At 43.9% G+C, this 6,617-nt stretch overlaps 1 protein-coding gene across 1 annotated transcript in view; it reads right to left on the minus strand.

The window, feature by feature from the left end:
• LOC142107277 (uncharacterized) overlaps positions 1-6,617 on the minus strand; it is a 76,950-nt gene that overhangs the window by 26,493 nt on the left and 43,840 nt on the right. The gene's annotated exons all lie outside the window — the stretch shown is intronic.

A 6,617-nucleotide genomic window follows, 5' to 3' on the forward strand; every position in this document is an offset into this window, starting at 1 on the left:
AGGGTCCAGCACCCACAACAGATGTGCCTCCAGACTGACTGATCTGCTGCTGTTTCCACCTCTACATAGTACACACATTATGTGACACGTCCTTACTGTACTGACCTACGCTCTCCTCTCACCTTCCCTCCCCCGTTCAGCATCTGTAAGTGTACAGGGGAGTAAGTGTTAGATGTGTCTCAGTCTGTATAAGGACTTAGTCTTATACATTTTTATGCGCTTAGGAAGTAGAGAAATGTGTATATATATTTTTTTTTTTTAAAGTTTTATTTTTGAAAGATCACAAACAAGCATCAGTCCAATACAGTATCCGTAACAATCAAGTCAAACAAGTTCAAGGACCTATACATTCAGTGTATATCATACAGAACAGAAGCATGATATTGACCAAATTGTAACTGTAGGGAGAGAAGAGAGAGGAAAAAGAGAAGTTGGTCAGAGAGAGAAAAACCAGTTAGACTAGGGGTGCGGTGTGGAAAAACCACCAATAGAGGAAGAAGAGGGGCAAAGCAGGAGAAGGGAAGAAGAAAGAAAAAAGGGGAAGGCAAGGGAGGGGAGGCGGTAAAGAATCGAGGAAGGGTATCAAGTGGAATGTTGCAGGGGAGTCAAATGGCAAAAGGAGTTTGAACTTGAAAAAATGACATCCACGGTGCCCAAATTTTGTTAAATGATTTAGAAGTATTACGCAGTATGCATGTCATAAACTCCATTTTGTATGAGTGCCAGACTCTATTGATAATTGCCTGCAGAGTAGGCACGGTGGCCTGTTTCCAATTAGTGGCAATTTGACACAGCGCTGCAGAAACTATATGGCGGAACATTTTGGTTTGATGTGTAGTAGCAGATGAAATCCAAGTGGGAGAAGGAAAAACCTAGGAGAGAATGGGATGTCAACCTGCAGAATCTGAGACGCGAAGTCCCTTAGTTCCAACCAGAATGGGGCAAGCTTGGGGCACTGCCACCAAATATGGAGGAAGGACCCTTCCGACGAACATCCTCTCCAGCATGAGCTGGATGTGTCCAGGAAGATTTTTTGAAATTTGGTTGGGACCAGGTACCATCGATAAAGAAGCTTATAGGCGTTTTCTTTCAGCTTCACACAGATTGGGCTAGAGGTCGTGTTAGACTTTATTTCATCCCAATCCTCTCTATCCAAGGGGCCTTCCAAATCTTCCTCCCAGGCTCGCTCATGGGAGTCTTGGATGTCTAAGTTAGGGACTCTCAGTTCCCAATATAATTGAGATATAAGGCCATTTGTAGAGGATCGCCGGAGAAAAAGTGATTTGAATGAGGTCAACGGTCTGATTCTTAAAGTTAATTTAGTGGTGGAGTGAAAATTTCTAAGTTGTAAGTATTGAAAAAAGAAGGTGTTGGGAATAATAAATTTGGTTTTTATGTCTGCGAATGAGGGAAAAGAAGCGTCTTTAGTGATATCATTAAGATAATAAACATCATTCCTTTTCCAAAATTCAAAGGATGAGGCTATACGACCTGGTGGAAAATCTGGGTTGTCAAAGAGAGGGATGATTGCACTAGGAGCCGGGGCGAGATTAAACTTTGTGTTTGCTCGATCCCAGATTGAAAGCGAATGTGATACAATTGGGTGATAAGTAGCGGACCGAGGACGCTTAGTGGGAGGGAGCCACAGGAGAGAGGAAGCGGAAGAAATACCCAGGCTCTCAGCTTCAATTGAGACCCAGACTCTGGAGGAGCCTGAGGAATTCCACAAAATATATTGGGCAAGTTGTGCTGCCAAAAAATAGTTCCTAAAGTTGGGGACCCCCAAGCCACCGTCCCGTGTCGATCTTTGTAGAACAAGAAGCCGTACTCTTGGGCGCTTCCCACCCCAAATAAATTGTGAAGTGTAGTGTTGTAAGAATTTGAATACATACGGGGGGATGCGTATGGGAAGGGCTTGAAAAAGATATAGTAACCTGGGTAAAATGTTCATTTTGACTGAATTGATGCATCCAATCCAGGAAATGAGATTCTTACTCCAGGTTTCTAAGTCAGATTTAATTTGGGATAATAGTTTTGGGTAATTAGCTTGGAAAAGCTGATTATATTGTTTAGTTATATAAATACCCAAGTATTTTATCTTTTTTTGGTGCCATTTAAAAGGGAATTTTTGAGTAAGAGAAGATCTCATACTATCTGTGAGATAGAAATCAAGAGTTTCTGTTTTTTGAGGATTGACATTGTATCCCGAAATATAACTGTAGGTTTTGATGTCTGCGAGAAGGGGGGGGGAGAGAAATAGTGGGGTCCGAGAGAGTCAAAAGCACGTAGTCGGCGTATAATGATATTTTATGTTTGGATTTCCCTGTTTTAATTCCATGTATCGCCCTGTTAGATCGGATCTTTGCCGCTAATGGTTCAATTAACAGGGCAAAGATTAAAGGCGAGAGTGGGCATCCCTGCCGCGTCCCATTAGAAATTGAAAATGGGGGGGAAGCGACTCCGTTGACCACTACCGTTGCTCTAGGGGACTGATACAAAGCTAATAGGCCGTCTAAAAACTGACCAGAAAAACCCATCGACCCCAGAACCCTAGACATAAAGGTCCAAGAGATGCGATCAAATGCTTTTTCTGCATCAAGTGCCATTATTAGTGATGGTGATTTACCAGAATGAATATAATGTATGAGGTCAATAGCCCGTCTGGTGTTATCTATAGCTTGTCGGCCTGGTATAAATCCAACCTGGTCTGGGTGGATCAGGGAGGGAAGAAGGGTGTTCAAGCGGGTCGCTAAAATTTTGGCATAGATTTTAAGGTCCACGTTTAATAAAGATATAGGTCTATAACTGGAACAGGAGGTTGGATCCTTATCTGGTTTTGGTATAACAACGATAGTGGCCAAGGTCGTCGCTCGTTAAAAGGTGAACTTTTTAAGATGTTGTTAAAAAAATCTGTCATATGTGGGGCAAGGTCTCTAGATTTTTTTTTATAATATTGCGCTGTGAATCCGTCCGGGCCAGGAGCCGATAACGATTTCATTGCTTTTATCGCTGAGATCGTTTCTATTTGGGCGATGTCGGCATTCAAGAAAGTGGCATCAGCGTCCGAAAGATGTGGTAGAGCGAGTGATGATAGAAAAGATGTAATTTCTGAGTCAAGAGATTCAACAGAGGATGAAGTCTTGGTAGGATTGTATAGTGCTTTGTAATAATCATAAAATTCTTGAGCCATTTGAACCGGGTCATACATAGGCTGCGAGTTAGGAGACTTTTTAAGTTTTGTAATCTGTCCTCGAGATTTTTTCTGCCGAAGTTTGTTGGCGAGCATTGAGTCAGCTTTGTCAGCCTTTTCGTAAAATTGCTGATTTAACTTTTTGAGAGTGTTAGCTGCTCTACGAGAAAGAATTGCATTTAGCTGGCCTCTTACTGCAGAAATTTGTGTTTGTAATGTCGAGGAAGGATGAGCTTTGTGCTTGGCAAGGAGGGAGGTTAACTTGGTCTCAAGGGAAATAATTTCTTGGGATGCTAATTTTCTGGCTGTGGAGGATTTGCTAATCAGTCTACCTCGAATGGTAGCCTTATGGGCTTCCCATAAAATGCCCGGGGTAATATCCTCTGAAGTGTTTAGATCAAAATATTCTTTAATTGCGTCTTTAATTTCTTGTTGGGCCTATTGTACCAACAAAAGGGAGTCGTCAAGGCGCCAACGCCGCGAACGTGGGGCTAACTTTATTAGATCAAGAGTGATGTAAACTCCAGCATGGTCTGCCCAAGTAAGCGGGGAGATTCCTGCATCTAATATTGTTTGAGTGAGGGAATGAGAGACAAAGATCATGTCTATACGGGAGTAACTACCGTGTGGGGCAGAGTAATGTGTAAAGTCTTTTGCATCAGCGTTTTTCAAGCGCCAAGTGTCATGTAGTGCTAAGTTGCGTATGCCGACTGATAAGGATTGAGAGTCTTTCAAAGAAGAGGAGGGGAATTTTTGGCTAGAAGATCCAGAGGACCTATCTACTGTTGGATTTAAAATAGTATTAAAATCTCCAGCCAGAATTATATGACCCTGTGCAAGGCGCCCAATACGATTAAACACATCTGAGAAAAAGGAGCTTTGACCCTGATTCGGTGCATAAAGAGAGATAAGTGTAACTTGCTCAGAATGGAGTGTGCCTATCAGAATCAAGCAGCGGCCCTCTGGGTCAGAGTGTGACTTGGTTAGGAGGAAGGGAACTCTGTTGTGTATTAGAATAGCTACCCCACGTTTTTTGCAATCCGCAGAGGCGAAAAATGTTTGAGTGTATAGCTTACTTTGGAGACGAGTGTGCTGTCCCGTGAGATGGGTCTCCTGAAGGAAGACTATATTGGCTCTCTCTCTCCTGCAGGCTCCCAAGACCACCGCACACTTAGTAGGTGAATTCAGGCCGTTGACATTAATCGAGAGCACCTTGAGAGCCATGGGTGTTGTAGATAGTGTGAATCCTACATGATATCAGCAAAAAAAAGGCAATTTACATGAAAAATTTGAGAGCAGAAAAAGGCATCCATCCACTTGGTATTTCGGGAGAAAGGGGGGGAGCAGGGAAGGATGCCACAGGTAAGAGGGAGAGGAGAGGAAAGGTGAGCAGGAGGCCTAAATAGGCCGTAACCCTCAGAGAGGAGAGCCCATGATAGGGCTATCAAAGAAATAACACAAAAAGAAAAATACATTGCAAAACTAGTAAGGGTGTTTGTGGGGGGTGTTGGAGTTAGTGAGGTGTTGGTTGGCCGTACGAGGGGCCGTTAGAGACTGTCCAGCTCAAATGGCTGGCATAGCTAGTACATTATTGGAATGGGTAATTGACCAGAGGGGGGGGATGGTAATAAAATGGGGAACGGAGGGGGGGGGGGCGGGGGTTAGGAAAATATAGGGGGTGAGGGGGTGGGGAGCGGAGAAACAGAAACGAAAACAAGAACGACAAAAAAAGGGGGGGAGGGAGGGGAGGGGGTTGAGACAAACAGCACAACCCATGTTACAACATCAAATCTGTGAACAATAGCAACATTACTAACCGGTGATGTCAAACCATGGTACCAACAATATCGTTATGCCCCTGAGTTCTAAGTCCCATAAGGGGATATAATCTGTAAACTGTAAATAACTTTGTGCCAGTAACAAAAGGTAAATCAGTTATTAGGTGCCCTTGTTGGTTGCCCAGTGGCTAAACAAAATAAAAATAAAAGACAACAGTGTTCTTGTAACATAGGAGGAAACTAGGTAATCAGAATGTGAGAACCTGAGTCCAAAATGAAGGAGTAGGATGGATCCTATTGGAGGACTTCAGAAGTTTGCGGTCAGTCTGGAGCCGCAGGAGATCTTGCAGGCCGTCGTTCCACCGTTGTCCAGTCAGGAGGAGGAGCTGAATCAGATCTTGAGGGATTACTATGTGTTGCAGAAGGGGTAGGGTCTGGAAGAATCTTGAGTTTAGCAAGGACTTCTTGCCCTTGAGGTAAGGATTTGGCATATAGGATAGAGTTCCCTGCAAACACTTGTAGCTGAAATGGAAATCCCCATCTATATCTGTAGTTGTGTTGACGGAGTATTCGCGTCACTGGCTGTAGATCTCTGCGTTTTTGGATAGTGGAAGGAGCCAGATCTTGAAATATCTGAAGTTGCATGTCTTGGGAGTCGATCGTATCTTTGGACCTAACTGCATTAAGAATTTTTTCTTTCGTTTGATAGTAGTGCAGGCGAACAATGATGTCTCGCGGTCTTTGATCGGCTGTTGGTTTAGCTCTAAGAGCTCGATGCGCCCGATCCATCCGAGTTTCTCTGTCTAATATATCTGGGAGTAGATGTTTGAAGAGGCTGGAAAGGAAGTATGATATGGTAGAGTTAGCAACCGACTCTGGTACATGACGGATCCTCAGATTATTTCGCCGAGACCTGTTCTCTTGGTCTTCTTGTTTCTCTTTCATAGCGTCCATCTCAGAGCGAAGCAGTGCTAGCTCTCGCTCATAGGACGTTTGAGCTCGGCAGATATCGTCCGTTTTTGATTCAAGAGTGTCAGTTATAGTGCCAAGGGCTGCAATTTCTGATTTGAACTCGGCGATCGCTTTCTTGAGTTCTTGCTGGAAAGTAAGTTTAATGTCTTGCGCAAGGTTAGTAATGGCCGCCTGAACTGCGGGATCCATGCCTCTGTCCAGTTGAGAGGTAGGACTTGAAGAGCGAGATTGATCAGGTGGCGGTGAGGAGGTCGTTACCTTCTTGGAAGCGGATGTGAATAGAGAAGCTGTGTTTCCTCCAGCGTGCTTCCTATTTTTAGAGGTCATTTTGAATGCAAGATTTTTTCCCCAGAATTTAGAGTCTGCTGTTTGTCCCTTGTGTATACCTTGTTCCTCTCAGATCTCTACAATCAGGGCGATGAGACAAGGAGGTTGGAGGGGTAGGGGGGAGGGGCTCTGGTCATATGCGTACAAATGGTTAAAGCATTCTGCTTAAATCGTCATGACCCCCAGGCTCAGAGACCCATTGCGGGTTTACATCAGATTTCTCTCCGCTGGGAAATTGAAGTATTGCTCAGAACACCAGCATATCACAGATGATATAGTTGAAAGTGTGATATAAGGGCAGTGTAATTTGCGTGAATGGCCACTAGGTGACAGCAGGATCTCACACTGGG

This window comes from Mixophyes fleayi, chromosome 11 (assembly GCF_038048845.1).
Source record: "Mixophyes fleayi isolate aMixFle1 chromosome 11, aMixFle1.hap1, whole genome shotgun sequence".
NCBI classification, from domain to species: domain Eukaryota; kingdom Metazoa; phylum Chordata; class Amphibia; order Anura; family Limnodynastidae; genus Mixophyes; species Mixophyes fleayi.